At 49.0% G+C, this 16,764-nt stretch overlaps 1 protein-coding gene across 2 annotated transcripts in view; it reads right to left on the reverse strand.

The window, feature by feature from the left end:
* Window positions 1-16,764, reverse strand: part of TUFM (Tu translation elongation factor, mitochondrial) — a 143,220-nt gene that overhangs the window by 97,842 nt on the left and 28,614 nt on the right. The window lies entirely within an intron of this gene.

Raw genomic sequence — 16,764 nt, forward strand, 5'->3', positions numbered from 1 at the left:
TGGAAGCTCTCAAGGAGCGCATCAGGGCCCTTCTTCCAGAGCTACTGAAAGGGTTGCTGCGCCAGTCTGCCTCAGTGTCAGGGGTGCTTGCGCCTTCTGTACTGACTGCGGAGGCAACATCTGGACCATCGCCTGTGGTGAGGTCTCCGTCCTCGGTGCCGCTTGCGGTACCAATGCCGGCTGCCACCCAGGTCGATTCCCCCTCGACATCGGTGAAGGAAGCTTCGCCGGAGTCTAGGCAGGGGTCGACTTCTCGACATCCCCCACGAGGACGTCGATCCTTGACGTCGAGACAGGCTCGGGTTCGGGCTGCTCTTAGGGAGCTTTTGTCCGATACTGAGGTTGGAGCGCTCGTGGGAAAAGGAGGAAGACCTCAGGTACTTTTTGGATAAAAAGTCATGTGGTGTACCCTCTGATCCCACTCCACCTATTGAAAGTAGGATGTCTCCACCTGAGAGTCTCTTTCTCATCTTTTCTTCGGGAAATGTCTAAGGACATTCCATTCCCTATGGAGGTTGTGGATGAGCCCAGGGCCGAGATGCTCGAGGTCTTGGATTATCCTTCTGCGCCTGCTAAGGTTGCAACAGCCCCCTTGCATAATACACTGAGGGAAGTGCTTATGCGAAATTGGTCGTGCCCTCTTTCTAATCCTGCGGTCCCCAAAAAATCCGAGTCCCAGTACAGAGTCCATGGAGAGCCTATGATGGTGAAGGCCCAACTTCCTCACGATTCCATGGTGGTGGACTCTGCTCTCAGAAGAGCCAACAGTACTAGAGACTATGCCTCGGCACCCCCAGGCAGAGAGTCTAGTACCTTCGATTCTTTTGGGAGGCAAACATATCAGGCCGCTATGCTCGCTGCCAAAATCCAAACGTACCAGCTCTACACGAACATTCACTTGCGGAACTCAGTGAGGCAACTGTGTAGTTTAGTTGAAGCACTCCCTCCGGAGCTCGCCTAACCTTTTCACCAGGTGGTCAGGAAGCAGAAGGCATGTCGCAAATTCCTGGCCAGGGGTACTTACGACACTTTTGATGTAGAATCCCGAGTAGCTGCTCAGGGTATAGTGATGTGCAGACTCTCATGGCTGCGCGTTTCTGACTTGGATCATAAGACCCAGCAGCAAATGGCGGATGTTCCTTGCCGGGGGGGGTGGGGGGGGGATAATCTTTTTGGAGAGAAGTAGAGGACATGGTCGATCAGATCAAAAAGCACCATGATGCTATGGATTCCCTCTCCCGCTGGGTGTCTTCTGCTACCACCTCCTCATCCAGGAGGTTTTTTAGAGGGAGGAGGAGTGCTCCCTATTCCTATAATAGGCGTAGGTACACTCCTGCTTCTCTGCAGCCGGTTCAGGCACAGTCCCAGCAAGCGCGTTCTTGTCAACGCCGTGCGCCGAAGGCCCCTATGGCTCCTTTTGACTAGCTCCACAGCAGCATACCCTCGGAAAAAGTGTCCGTGCCGGACGGCTTGCCTGTCAAGGGAAGGTTGATATTTTTTCACCAAAGGTGGCCTCTTATAACCTCCGACAGGTGGGTTCTTCAAATAGTCCGGTTAGGATACACTCTAAATCTGGTATCCAAGCCTCCAAATAGCCCACCGGGAGCTCAGTCCTTCAGCTACCAGCACAAGCAGGTACTTGCAGAGGAACTCTCTGCCCTTCTGAAGGCCAATGCGGTCGAACCCATTCCACCAGGGGAAGAAGGGCTGGGATTCTATTCCAGGTACTTCCTTGTGCAAAAGAAAACAGGGGGGATGCATCCCATCCTAGAACTAAGGGCCCTGAACAAATTCATAGTCCGAGAAAAGTTCAGGATGGTTTCCCTGGGCACCCTACTTCCCATGATTCAGGAAAACGATTGGCTATGCTCTCTGGACTTAAAGGATGCCTATACCCACAGCTCAATACTCCCAAGCTCACGGGAAGTATCTTCGATTTCGCTTGGGAACTCGGCACTTTTAGTACTGCGTGCTACCCTTTGGCCTTTCTTCTGCGCCCAGGGTCTTCACAGCATCGCTACGCAGACTGGGAGTGCATATGTTCCCTTATCTCGATGATTGGCTGGTGAAGAGCACCTCGGAGGCAGGGGCTCTACAGTCCATGCGGATGACTATTCAACTGCTGGAGCTACTGGGGTTCGTAATCAATTATCCCACCATGTCCCTATACAGAAATTGGAATGCATTGGAGCTCTGTTGGACACACGGATGTCTCAAGCTTATCTTCCCCAGGCAAAGGCAGACAATCTGCTGACCCTCGTGTCCATGGCTCGAACATCTCAACAGATCACAGCTCAGCAGATGTTGAGACTATTAGAACACATGGCCTCCACAGTTCATTAACTCCCATGGCACACCTACATATGCGATCAGCTCAATGGAGCCTAGCGTCTCAGTGGTGTCAGGCCACACGGGATCTAGAGGATGTAATCCATCTCTCCACCGAGTTTTGCAGATCCCTTCAGTGGTGGACCATTCCATCCAATTTGACCTTGGGACGGCCACTCCAAATTCCTCAGCCGCAAAAAGTGCTGACGACGGATGCATCCCTCCTGGGGTAGGGAGCTCATGTAGATGGACTTCACACTCAAGGAGCCTGGTCCTTTCAGGAAAAAGGCTCTTCAGATCAACCTCCTGGAATTATGAGTGATCTGGAACGCTCTCAAGGCTTTCAGAGATCGGCTGTCCAACCAAATCATCTTAATTCAGACAGACAATCAGGTTGCTATGTATTACACCAACAAGCAGGGGGTCATCAGATCTTGCCTTCTGTGTCAGGAAGCCGTCAGGATGTGGCTTTGGGCACACCATCATGGCATGCTTCTCCAGGCCACGTATCTGGCAGGTGTAAAAAAACAGTCTGGCCGACAGGTTGAGCAGGTCCCTGAATATCAAGGTTGTTCACCAGATCTTCCGAGAGTGGGGCACCCCTCCTTGGTGGACCTTTTTGCCACTCAGATCAATCACAAAGTCCCTCAATTCTGTTCCAGACTTCAGGCCCACGACAGATTAGCACTGGATGCTTTTCTCTTTCATTGGGGCACAGACCTTCTGTATGCGTATCCTCCCATACCTCTAGTAGGGAAGACTCTGCTGAAACTCAAGCAAGACCGTGGAACCATGATTCTGATTGCGCCCTTTTGGCCTCATCAGATCTGGTTCCCTCTTCTTCTGGAGTTGCCCTCCGAAGAACCGTGGACACTGTAATGTTTTCCACCCTCATCACCCAGAACGAGGGGTCGCTTCTACATCCCAACCTCCAGTCCATGGCTCTCACAGCCTGGATGTTGAGAGCTTAGAAGCTGCCTCCTTGAGGAAGTCATTAGGGCAAGATGGCGTCCAGAAAGGATGTATGTATGTGAGCTGACCTCCACTGAAAACTACCAGGGAACTAAACTCCAAACCCAAGGAACAACATGGGGAAAAGGAAGGGGAAAACTGGGGTACAGACCTCCTCCAACCCTGCAGATCTCGCTCCCCGACAGCCAACACTGGAGAAGTCTGGAGTCCAGAAACTGGAGTTGCAGACGTCTGCACAGGATACATCAGACGTTTTCCTGTTGGATCACAGCACAGAAGCGGCTTCTCTAAGCCCACCTTCACTCACAGCTCCCCCGCAACCTGGAAGTAGTTTACTAGTGGCAGGATCGCAGCAGGAGTTGCTGACCAACGAGTCCGGCCGCCGTTTCAACCCCAGAGATGCCATAAACTGAATGAGAGGCTGGATAATCCTACTCCTTCCAGTAAACTGGGACCCACTTCCTTGGAAATTCGTAGAGCTATTAAACCAGCAGTGACAACTTTGGAGAACCTGTGGGACACTATTCAGGGTCTGAACAACTCCCTAATCCAGGTAACAAATACAATTAAGGAAGAAGTTTTGCTTATAAAACAGTCTCAAGATCTTTTGACTAGCAGTGTTCAAAAAAATGAAGATAAAATTGAATTGCTATATGGAGAAATCAAGACTCTGCAGAGCTTAACCGGGACGGTGATTAAGGGCAGGGATATTCTGGTGAAGAAACTAGAAGGGAAAATTAGGTTCTTAGCGTGATAATTTTCTTTCCTTTAGTCATAGCAGATGCAGCCATTACAGATGGGTTGTCCATCAACCAGCAGAGGGAGATAGAGAGCACACTTTTTCAGTGTCTCATACCAGCTTGCTCCACTGCCTCTCTTCAGTATTTGAAGCTTCCAAAGCAGTATGGCAAACCGCAATGGGAATAACATGAGCTTTCCTCACAGCGAACGATGGCCCTACAACAAAGGGCATTAACTCAAAATGGAGGAAATGAAACATCCTCCTGGAGGGAATAAACTCATCCTCCAAAACATGAAACTGGAGGGAATTAAGTCATCCTCCTTTAATTGAGCAAGAATCCTGAAGACTGTTTTCCGACTTTCTCCCAAGAACGGAATCTCCAGGAAACATGAACAGAACCTGAAATAGATTTACAGCAGATAGCAATCAGACAGGGAGAGACATGGCTGCATCTGCTATGACTAAAGGAAAGAAAATTTTCAGGGTAAGAACCTAATTCTCCCTTCCTTGTCATCAAGCAGATGCAGCCATTACAGATGGGATGTATCAAAGCAATCCCTAGATAGGGTGGGAACAAGCCACACCACGCGCCAGCACTTGCGCTCCAAAATGTGTGTCCCTCCTCGCAGCCACATCCAGCCTGTAATTTCGGGCAAAAGAGCTTAGAAGCCCATGTTGCTGCACTACAAATCTCTTGAAGAGAGAGTGCTCCAGTTTCAGCCCAAGAAGAGGAAATTCCTCTAGTGGAATGCGCCTTAAAGGCATCAGGCGGAGGCCGGACGGCAAGCAAATAAGCTGAAAAGATAGATACTTTGAGCCAGCGGGCAATAGTGGCTTTAGACGCTGGAGACCCTCTGCGAGGACCTGATAGCAAAACAAACAGATGATCAGAGGTCCTGAAAGAGTTAGTAACTCGCAGATACTGCAGCAGTGTCCTGCGCATGTTCAACAGGTGCAATTGCCCAAAAGATTCTGGAAACTCCTCCTTGACAAAGGAGGGCAAGAAAATAGGTTGGTTTAGGTGAAACGCTGAAACCACCTTAGGCAAGAAGGAAGGCACGGTCCGAACCGTGACCCCGAACTCTGAAAATTGCAGAAAAGGGTCTCTACAAGACAGCGCCTGGAGCTCTGACACCCGTCTCGCCGAAGTAATGGCCACTAAAAAGATGGCCTTCAGTGTCAAATCTGTCTCTGAAGCACGCCGAAGCGGTTCAAAGGGAGCACCCTGAAGGGCTTTCAGCACTAGCCCCAGGTTCCAAGCTGGATAAGGTGCACGCACGGGAGGACGGAGCCGAAGCACCCCTCTAAGAAACCGTGCCACATCTGGATGAGCAGCTAAAGACACGCCTTCAACCTTGCCACGCAGGGAGGCCAACGCTGCCACTTGCACCCGCAGGGAATTATAGGCCAAGCCTTTTTGTACACCATCCTGCAAAAAGTCCAGAATCGGCGAGACAGGAGCCCGCAGGGGTGTGATCTCTTTGGAAGCACACCAGACTTCAAACTGGCGCCAAATCCTGGCATAAGCCACGGAAGTGGAACACTTGCGGGCTTGCAGGAGAGTGGTAATTACTTTATTGGAATAGCCTTTGTCTCTCAATTGCGCCCTCTCAATCGCCAGGCCATAAGACCAAATCGGCCGGCGTCCTCCATGGTCACTGGACCCTGTGACAACAGGTTGGGAACCAGAGGTAACTGAAGGGGATCCACTACAAGCATCTGTCGGAGGTCCGCATACCAAGGCCTCCTGGGCCAATCCAGGGCGACGAGAACCACTTCTCCTGGATGCAGCCGAATCCGCAGGAGCACTCGCCCTAACAAGGGCCACGGAGGGAGCACATACAGTAGGCCCGGAGGCCAGGGTTGAGCCAAGGCATCCAACCCTGCCAAGCGAGGATCTCTCCGTCTGCTGAAAAAGCACGGGACTTTGGCATTGATGCTTATCGCCATTAGATCCATCACGGGCTTGCCCCACTTGGCACATATCTGCAGGAATATTTCGTCTGCAAGTTCCCACTCCGCTGGATCAATCTGATGCCTGATTAGATAATCAGCTTGCACGTTGCTCTGACCTGCAATGTGAGCTGCCGACAGAAACTGTAGATGCAGCTCAGCCCAGTAGCAAATTTGTTCGGCCTGCGCAGCTAGAGCTCTGCACTGAGTGCCGCCTTGTTGATTTATGTAGGCCACTGCTGTCGTGTTGTCCGACATCACTCTGACAGCCAATCCTTCCAGGGTCACTTGAAAAGCCAGAAGCGCCTGAAACACCGCTTTCAACTCTAGGCGGTTGATGGACCAGTCCGACTCCTCGGGTGTCCATAGACCCTGGGCATGCTTCCCCTTGCAATTTGCGCCCCAGCCTTTCAGGCTGGCATCTGTCACTACTAGGCACCAATCGGGGAGTGCCAGCGGCATTCCTCGCTGCAGCATGCTGTCTGAGAGCCACCACTCCATACTGAGTCGGGCCGCAGGGAGCCAAGAGAGTCTGCATTGATAATCCTGAGATATTGAAGACCATCTTTGGAGTAGAGCATACTGTAGAGGTCTCAGGTGCACTCTCGCCCAGGGCACCAGTTCCATGGTGGCCGTCATCGATCCAAGCAGCTGGACAATGTCCCAAGCTCGCGGGCGGGGCATCCTCAGGAGCAGACGGACCTGATTCTGAAGCTTGCACCGCCTTTGCTCGGGTAGGTACACATACCCCGAGGCTGTGTCGAACCTGGCCCCCAAATATTCTAGAGACTGCAAGGGGGTCATGTGACTTTTGGCCAAATTGACGACCCAGCCCAGAGATTGAAGTACTGAGACCACTCTGGCTGTTACATGCTGACTCTCTGCAGCAGAGTTTACTTGAATGAGCCAGTCGTCCAGGTACAGGTGAACCCGAATACCCTCTCGCCTTAGAAAGGCAGCTACTACCACCATCACCTTCGAAAAGGTGTGGTGAGTTGTGGCGAGGCCAAAAGGCAAGGCCCGGAACTGGAAATGTGAGGAAAGCAGAGGTAAATAGAACTCCGGAGGCTCAGGTGAGTGGGAAAGGCAGGGAAAGGGCGAACCTATGTGCCTTTAAATTGAAGCTGCTATAGCCTCCAACACCCCTGCTAACAACTGGCAAAAGCACAGCAGCAGCCTCCTGGCAGATTTTAGATGGAGCTCGGAGAAGCTGCAGCCACTCTGCTAGGGGAGATAGAGAATACTGAAGAGAGGCAGTGGAGCAAGCTGGTATGAGACACTGAAAAAGTGTGCTCTCTATCTCCCTCTGCTGGTTGATGGACACAACCCATCTATAATGGCTGCATCTGCTTGATGACAAGGAATAGCTTGATAATCAAGGGAGAAGGAACAATTTAAGGTTCCTTAATTTTCCAAAAGCACCCTTGATTCCTGCAACTGATAAGCTTAAAAGATACTTTGGGGAAGTCCTAGCTATTCCAACAGAGGGTTTTCCCACCCATCGTTAGAGCTCAATATATTTCAGGAATCAAGTTTCGTGCTCCAGAACCCCAACTTGAACTTAATATTACTGATTTCTTGGAAAGCTCATTAGAAGTGGTAACCCAACGAACAACTCTTCTAGTTTCATTTGTTTTGAGCCAGACAGAAATAATATATTTCGATTATACTTTAGACATATGAGTGCTAAATTCTTTGGTGAAAAAGTTCAGATATTTCCTGATTTGAATAGATACACAAAAAAAGAAGGCGAGAGTTTATGGATTTAAAACCTAAAATTCTTGCCTTAGGTGGTACATAAGTGTTGAAATATCTATGTAGATGTTTGGTATCTATAAATAACGTAAATTATGTATGTCTTGATCCAAAGAAAATGCTAGAATATATAATTGCCAAGGAAAAAGGGAATGTTTCTGCCTGAATAAACTCACAGGATAATGCTGTTAAAACCTACTAGCGTGCCTAATGTGCTCCCCTTTCTGACTGATTACATTAATTTCTTACTTTGTTTATAAATTACCTGTATCTTGTCCCTCTCAACAATTGTGGTCAATATATTAACTATCAATATATTAACTATACTTTCCAATTTTTGGAAAGGAATAATTTTGTTAATTAAATATTTCCAGATTCTAGCATTTGTATAAATATGAATGTAATATTTGAAAATGCATAAATATAAAAAAAAAAAAAAAGTTGCCTCCTTGGGTCTTTCAGAAGGTGTCTCCCGAGTCTTGCTTGTTTCCAGGAAAGATTCCACGAAAAGGTGTTACTCTTTCAAATGGAGGTGGTTTGCCGTCTGGTGTGACAGCAGAGCCCTAGATCCTCTTTCTTGTCCTACACGGACCCTTCTTGAATACCTTCTACACCTATCAGAGTCTGGTCTCAAGACCAACTCCGTAAGGGTTCACCTTAGTGCAATTAGGCTGACCTTCTACACGGTGATGATAAGCACTATCTCTGGACAGCCTTTAGTGGTTCGCTTCATGAGAGGTTTGCTTTTGTCAAAGCCCCCTGTCAAACCTCCTTCAGTGTCATGGGCTCTCAACGTCTTTCTCACACAGCTGACGAAAGCTCCTTTCATGCCACTGAATTCCTGCCGTCTGAAGTATGTGACCTGGAAGGTCATTTTCTTGGTGGCTGTTACTTCAGCTCGTAGAGTCAGTGAGCTCCAAGCCCTGGTAGTGCATGCACCTTATATCAAGTTTCATCACAACAGAGTAGTCCTCCACACTCACCCTAAGTTCTTGCCAAAGGTGGTGTTGGAGTTCCATCTGAACCAGTCAATTGTCTTGCCGACATTCTTTCCCCGTCCTCATACCCGCTCTGGTGAAGACAAGTTGCACGCCTTGGACTGTAAGAGAGCATTGGCCTTTTACGTGGAGCGGACAAAGCCCTACAGACAGTCCGCCCAATTGTTTGTTTCTTTCGATCCCAACAGGAGGGGAGTCGCCATCGGAAAACGCACCATCTCTAATTGGCTAGCAGATTGTATTTCCTTCACTTATGCCCAAGCTGGGCTGTCTTAAGAGGGTCATGTCTCAGCTCATAATGTTAGAGCCATGGCTGTGTCAGTGGCTCACATAAAGAAGACAGCCTCCATTGAGATTTGCAAGGCTGCAACGTGGTCATCAGTCCACACATTCACATCTCACTACTGCCTTCAGCCGGATACCCGACGCGACAGTCGGTTTGGGCAGAATTTGTTCGTGGTTTAGAATCCAACTCCACCCTCCTAGGCCCATTTCTGTTCTGTTCCAGGCTGCACTCTCACTTAGTTGCATTTCTTTTTAGGTCAATCTTTATGTCCTCGCCGTTGCAAGGCCCAATTGACCAATGTTATTTGTTTTGAGTGAACCTGAGGGCTAGGGATACCCCATCTGTGAGAATGTTCAGCCTGCTTGTCCTCGGAGAAAATGAAGATACATACCTGTAGCAGGTATTCTCCGAGGAGAGCAGGCTGAACATCTCACAATCCCTCCCCTCCTCCCCTTGGAGTTGTCCTAGTTTTCACTTATGCTTTTTATATAACTGAATGGGACACGCTCGCGTCGTGGGCGGGAAGCCATTTGTGCATGTGCAGTGTGCTCGGCCCGCACGACGGAGCATTCTCAACACTTTGAGATTCTTCTAAATTGTTCCGGTCTCCTGGCCGTGGCTGACGAAGACCCATCTGTGAGAATGTTCAGCCTGCTGTCCTCAGAGAATACCTGTTACAGGTTTGTATCTTCATTTTATGTACCAAAGGCAGCATTTCTCCTTCCAAGAACACCAAGCTTGTGGTGCTTCACATACGGATGAAAAGCTGACTATATGGCCATCCTGCAAATGTCTTCAGGCACTCAACAAAGTCCATAGACCATTATTAAATTGGACTTGGGGAAAATCCACTATTTCTGGGATAAGCAGCATAAAATATGTTGTACTTCTTTGGGATCTTGCCAGGTATCTGTGACCTGGATTGGCCACTGTTGGAAACAGGATGTTGGGCTTGATGGACCTTTGGTCTGTCCCAGTTTGGCAATACTTATGTACTAACTGGATTTCCACAAATATTCACTGCTTTAATAGTGGCCTTGCCCCTCAAATCTTTATGCAGCCCCTGAAACAGAACAAACAACTGATCCAACAAGCAAAACTCAATCACTTTCAAATAGCAAAAAAGAATTCTACACACATCCAACTTATGCAGCTTCTTGGCTGACTATGACTAACTATGGCTCAAAAATACTGGATGCACCACTGCCTAGTTCACATAAAATAGAAGTACACCTTCGGGAGAACAAAGGCACAGTCTGAAGATCCTCCAAGAATGATCTCTACATAAGGCTTGAAGCTTTGAAACCCTTCTGCCTGAAGGTATGGCCACCAGAACACAGTATTCAAGTTAAGCTCCTTTAAAGTGACCTCCCTCAGAGACTTTTAACAGAGGTTCTAAAAGAACTCTAAGAACTAGTTTAAGGTCCTACTGTGAAAGAACATGACAAAGGAAAAGGGACAAAGCTGCTTCACTCCCTGCAAGAAGTGAACTATATCTAAATTCACTGTTTAGGAAGACCCTGAGAATCTTACCCCTGAAACAGGAAAGAACTGCCACTTGAGCTTTTAAGGAACTCAGGGCAAGCCTTATCTCCAGACCCCCTGTAAGAAATACAAAAAAAATATCAGGAACCCGCCCTCTCTCACAGAAGAGACCACTCTGTGCAGCAGTGCTCAAAGGTTCACCATATGTGGACGTACCCCAAGGATGTTGACTTCTTCTGGGCCTTGAGAATGGTAGAAATAACCAAGGCTGAATAACCTTTATGCTTTAAACACTGCCCCTCAAAGGCCAGGCCATAAGCCAAAAGGGATAAGGCTCTATTTCCATTAGGCTCCAGACCTTGCTCCCATGGAAGTAAGAGTAGAGACACCACAAGCAGATGCAGAAAGATCTACATTCCAGGACCATAAGATCCACATTCCAGGGCTGATATGGCCAGTCTGGAGCAATCAGGTTTCACAAGCAAAGGATGTCTGACTATTCTCTGAATGACCCTGCTGACCAAGGGCCACAGAGGAAAGATGTAAGTGGTAGAAAATAAAACTTTAATTCAACCAAATAAATACTTATGCCTGACATGGCCACAATTCACCAAAAGGCTGAGTCAGAAGCAAAACTAGAGAGGTAAAAATCATAAAAGCACACTTCTTGCAATTATATTTGATTTCATCTTTTTTGCCACAATTTCAGCAATGGCATAGCTTGCTTCTTGAACTCTGTCAGAAAGAGTTATTATTTTGGTAAATTGTTTAGCCTGACGTGTTTGATCAGCTACAACCCTTTTAAAATAATCAACTGGTTTCTCACATAAATGTGAATGCTTTGTGTGAAGGTGTCTCTTTTGTTTACTTGGAACCATAGCTTGGTTTGCCAGTTTCTCACCCCAAACACCACACTCGGGACACAGCACTTCTTCTATAGGTGAAATTAATCCAAAGGACAAATAGTCTTCATTGTACTAGCACATGACAGTTTTATAACTAATACAGCATGCGTTACTACTATCTGAACTAGTGCCAGCCATACCAAATTCATTGTCATCATCTACCTTACGTTTTTTAAATTACAAATCTATCCATTTCTGTTTATTCTATCAAAATGTAAAAAAATAAAAAAAAATAAAAAAATCTAATCTGTCCGTTTCTAAGAAGCCCTGACCCCCCCCCCCCCCCCCACACACACACAATTGGTTAATTAGGAACTAAATTCAGACCCTCACCAAATACCGGTCGCAAATCAGACGTAGTACTTTGAAAACACAAATTGAACTGGTAACCCTAAGTCACAACTCAGAATGGTCAAAACTGCAGAGCAGAACAAGGGCCCTGACTCCAATCCAACTTCCAGGCAACTCAGAAATACCATTGTCATGAGAAACAGAAGCTAGAGCACCAAAAACATTTCAAGAATTTGAATATGTCAGCACCGTAACAGAGTTTACTGAAATACTCTCAGACAGTATTTTGCATAATAAGAAATAGGCATTCAGAGTGCTCTGGAACAGTCAATATTACGATTACAGGGCTTCTCAATAATGTTACTTTACTTTGAACCAAAAGAAAAAAAGCAACACTGGGCCTTCAAGACTAGGACAACAGGAGTACTTTATTAGCAAAAGACCCAACACGGGCCATGTTTCGGCAGCAGCAAGGCGCCTGCCTCAGGGGTCAAATTTGTGAATATTGTAACATATAGATGTCGAGGCGCAGATGTTGGATGTCTGGTCCTCTATATATAAAATAAAACAAAAGGCGCCTTTTGTTTTATTTTATATATAGAGGACCAGACATCCAACAAGGTAAAATTATGTATCATACCTGATAATTTTCTTTCCATTAATCATAGCTGATCAATCCATAGACTGGTGGGTTGTGTCCATCTACCAGCAGGTGGAGATAGAGAGCAATCCTTTTGCCTCCCTATATGTGTCATGTGCTGCCGGAAACTCCTCATAATGTCGATATCAAAGCTCCATCCGCAGGACTCAGCACTTAGAGAATTACACCCACAAAGGGACACTCTGCCCAGCTCACCACCACCGAAACGGGGGAGGCGAATTAAGCCAGCTCATCCCCACACAAGTGGGGGAGGGGAATCCGTCCAGCTCATCCCCGCGGAGCGGGGGAGGGACACCACACCCGCCATGCGGAGGGGGGATCTGGCTTATCCTGCAACCGCAACCGCGGGAAGAGCTGACTGACCCTAACACCGCCGAAGCAGGAGGGGTACAAAGCTGCCCTACAGCCGCATGAAGCGGGAGGGAGCGCCAGCAGAATTTAGGTCTCAATCCAGCCCCGTAAAACGGAGGGGAGAGGAATGCAGCAGCTCACTGTAACACAAAATCGTCTCAACTCCTGAAGAATCCAATTGAAAAAACTTGAACACAAAGTCCTCCTGAACAGGAACTGAAGACTAAACTTGAACCTGAAATGCAACCAGAATATAAACAGTACAGATATCTGGGAGGGTAGGATTGCGTGGCCAGTATTCTCAGTGGAGGAGGGTAGTTAGTGGGGTCCCGCAGGGGTCTGTGCTGGGTCCGTTGCTTTTTAATGTATTTATAAATGACCTAGAGATGGGAATAACTAGTGAGGTAATTAAATTCGCCGATGACACAAAATTATTCAGGGTCGTCAAGTCGCAGGAGGAATGTGAACGATTACAGGAGGACCTTGCGAGACTGGGAGAATGGGCGTGCAAGTGGCAGATGAAGTTCAATGTTGACAAGTGCAAAGTGATGCATGTGGGTAAGAGGAACCCGAATTATAGCTACGTCTTGCAAGGTTCCGCGTTAGGAGTTACGGATCAAGAAAGGGATCTGGGTGTCGTCGTCGATGATACGCTGAAACCTTCTGCTCAGTGTGCTGCTGCGGCTAGGAAAGCGAATAGAATGTTGGGTGTTATTAGGAAGGGTATGGAGTCCAGGTGTGCGGATGTTATAATGCCGTTGTATCGCTCCATGGTGCGACCGCACCTGGAGTATTGTGTTCAGTACTGGTCTCCGTATCTCAAAAAAGATATAGTAGAATTGGAAAAGGTACAGCGAAGGGCGACGAAAATGATAGTGGGGATGGGACGACTTTCCTATGAAGAGAGGCTGAGAAGGCTAGGGCTTTTCAGCTTGGAGAAGAGACGGCTGAGGGGAGATATGATAGAAGTGTATAAAATAATGAGTGGAATGGATCGGGTGGATGTGAAGCGACTGTTCACGCTATCCAAAAATACTAGGACTAGAGGGCATGAGTTGAAGCTACAGTGTGGTAAATTTAAAACGAATCGGAGAAAATTTTTCTTCACCCAACGTGTAATTAGACTCTGGAATTCATTGCCGGAGAACGTGGTACGGGCGGTTAGCTTGACGGAGTTTAAAAAGGGGTTAGATAGATTCCTAAAGGACAAGTCCATAGACCGCTATTAAATGGACTTGGAAAAATTCCGCATTTTTAGGTATAACTTGTCTGGAATGTTTTTACGTTTGGGGAGCGTGCCAGGTGCCCTTGACCTGGATTGGCCACTGTCGGTGACAGGATGCTGGGCTAGATGGACCTTTGGTCTTTCCCAGTATGGCACTACTTATGTACTTATGTAGGGGCTATGGATTGATCAGCTATGATTAATGGAAAGAAAATTATCAGGTATGATACATAATTTTACCTTCCATATCATCATGCTGATCAATCCATAGACTGGTGGGATGTACCGAAGCAGTACTCACCCAGGGCGGGACATAGAAATCCCTGACCGCAACACTGAAGCTCCAAACCGGGCCTCCGCCCGAGCAGCCACAGTCAAGCGGTAATGCCTGGAGAAGGTATGAGCCGATGCCCAAGTTGCCGCCTTGCAAACCTCTTCCAAGGAGACGGACCCGGCCTCTGCCATCGAGGCCGCCTGCGCTCTAGTGGAGTGAGCCTTCAGCTGGATAGGCGGCATCTTCCCCGTGGCCACATAAGCCGCTGCAATGGTTTCCTTGACCCATCGTGCTACTGTAGGCTTGGCAGCCTGCAGACCCTTACGAGGACCTGCGAACAGCACAGATGATCCGACTTCCGGAAATCATTGGTCACTTCCAAGTATCTGATGATGACTCGTCTCACATCTAGATATCTGAGAGCAGAGTACTCCTCTGGGTAGTCCTCCCTAAGAAAGGAGGGTAGGCAGAGCTGCTGATTCACATGGAAGCGAGAAACAATCTTGGGCAGGAAGGAAGGCACCGTGCGAATAGACACTCCTGCCTCAGTGAACTGCAGGAAGGGTTCCTGACATGATAGCGCCTGGAGCTCGGAAACTCGTATGGCTGAAGTGATAGCCACCAAAAAGACTGCTTTCAACGTCAATCCTTTCAGAGATGCCCTCGACAAGGGTTCAAAAGGCGGCTTCTGCAAGGCTCTTAGCACCAAATTGAGATTCCACGCAGGCACCACCGAGCGCAGAGGAGGGCGTAGGTGATTAACTCCCTTGAGAAAGCGCACCACATCTGGCTGCAAGGCCAAGGAAGCACCCTTCAGGCGACCCCTGAAGCAAGCCAGAGCCGCTACCTGGACTTTAAGGGAACTGAGCGACAGGCCTTTCTCCAGACCTTCTTGCAGGAACGCCAGCACTGAAAAAATTGGAGCAGTGAAGGGAGAAAGTGAGCCTGCCTCACACCACGATGCAAAGGTACGCCAAACCCTGGCGTAAGCAGTAGAAGTAGAGCGCTTCCTCGCTCTCAGCATAGTGGCGATGACCTTGTCTGAGAAACCCTTCTTCCTCAGACGCTGCCGCTCAATAGCCAGGCCGTAAGACCAAAGGGAGAGGGATCCTCCATCACCACGGGACCCTGATGCAACAGGCCCTGCTCCACTGGCAGCCGCAGAGGGTCGTCCACCGAGAGCCTGATCAAGTCCGCATACCAGGGACGTCTAGGCCAGTCCGGACCCACCAGGATTATCCGGCCCGGATGCTTTGCCACCCGGTCTAGTACCCTGCCCAACATGGGCCAGGGCGGGAACACATAGAGAAGCTCCTGTGTCGGCCACTGTTGGAGAAGAGCATCTACTCCCAGAGATCGAGGGTCCCGTCCTCTGCTGAAAAAGCGCGGCACTTGGCAATTGGCCGATGACGCCATCAGATCTAGGCTCGGCTGGCCCCAGCGCTTCGTGATGTCCAAGAACGCCTGAGCCAATAGCTGCCACTCTCCGGGATCCAAGGTATGGCGACTGAGAAAGTCCGCCTTGACATTCATGACTCCGGCAATACGGGCCGCCGATAGCTGTTCCAGGTTCGCTTCCGCCCACTGGCATAGATTCATGGCTTCCTTGGCTAGAGGGGCGCTCTTGGTACCTCCCTGGCGATTGACATAGGCCACAGCCGTGGCATTGTCCGACAGGACCCGTACTGGCTTCAACGCCAGTACGGGGAGAAACTCCAAAAGCGCCAACCGAATGGCTCTGAGTTCCAGGAGGTTGATAGACCACTCTGCCTCTGCAGGAGACCAAAGCCCCTGCGCTGTCCTTCCCAAGCAGTGGGCTCCCCAGCTCGTCAAAGAAGCGTCCGTCGTGACGACAACCCACTCCGGGGTCAAAAGAGGCATCCCTGCGGACAACTTGTCTGTCCTCAGCCACCAGCTCAGCGCCTTGCGCACCGCTGTGTCCAAGGGAAGGCGAACAGCGTAATCCTCCGACACTGGAGTCCAGCGCTGCAGCAGAGAGAGTTGTAGTGGTCTCATATGAGCCCTGGCCAGGGCACTACTTCCATCGTGGCCGTCATAGAGCCCAACAGCTGCACATAGTCCCAAGCCCGAAGAGGAGAGGCTACTAGGAACTGGTCCACCTGAGCCTGAAGCTTGACAATCCGATTGTCCGGCAGGAACACTCTGCCCACTTGGGTGTGGAAACGAACTCCCAGATATTCCAGGGACTGAGTCGAGCGCAGCTGGCTTTTCTCCCAGTTGATGATCCACCCCAGGGAGCTCAAAAGAGCAATCACCCGGTCTACAGCTCTGCCGCACTCTGCATAAGAGGGGGCTCGGATCAACCAGTCATCCAGATAAGGATGGACTTGTACTCCTTCCTTTCGTAGGAAGGCCGCGATGACCACCATTACTTTGGAGAAGGTCCGCGGAGCAGTAGCCAACCTGAATGGGAGGGCTCTGAACTGGAAGTGTCGGCCCAGGACTGCAAAACGCAGAAAGTGTTGATGAGGAGGCCAGATGGGAATATGCAAGTAAGCTTCCTTGATGTCCAAGGAT

The sequence above is a fragment of the Microcaecilia unicolor genome, chromosome 7 (assembly GCF_901765095.1).
Source record: "Microcaecilia unicolor chromosome 7, aMicUni1.1, whole genome shotgun sequence".
In the NCBI taxonomy this organism is placed as follows: Eukaryota; Metazoa; Chordata; class Amphibia; order Gymnophiona; family Siphonopidae; genus Microcaecilia; species Microcaecilia unicolor.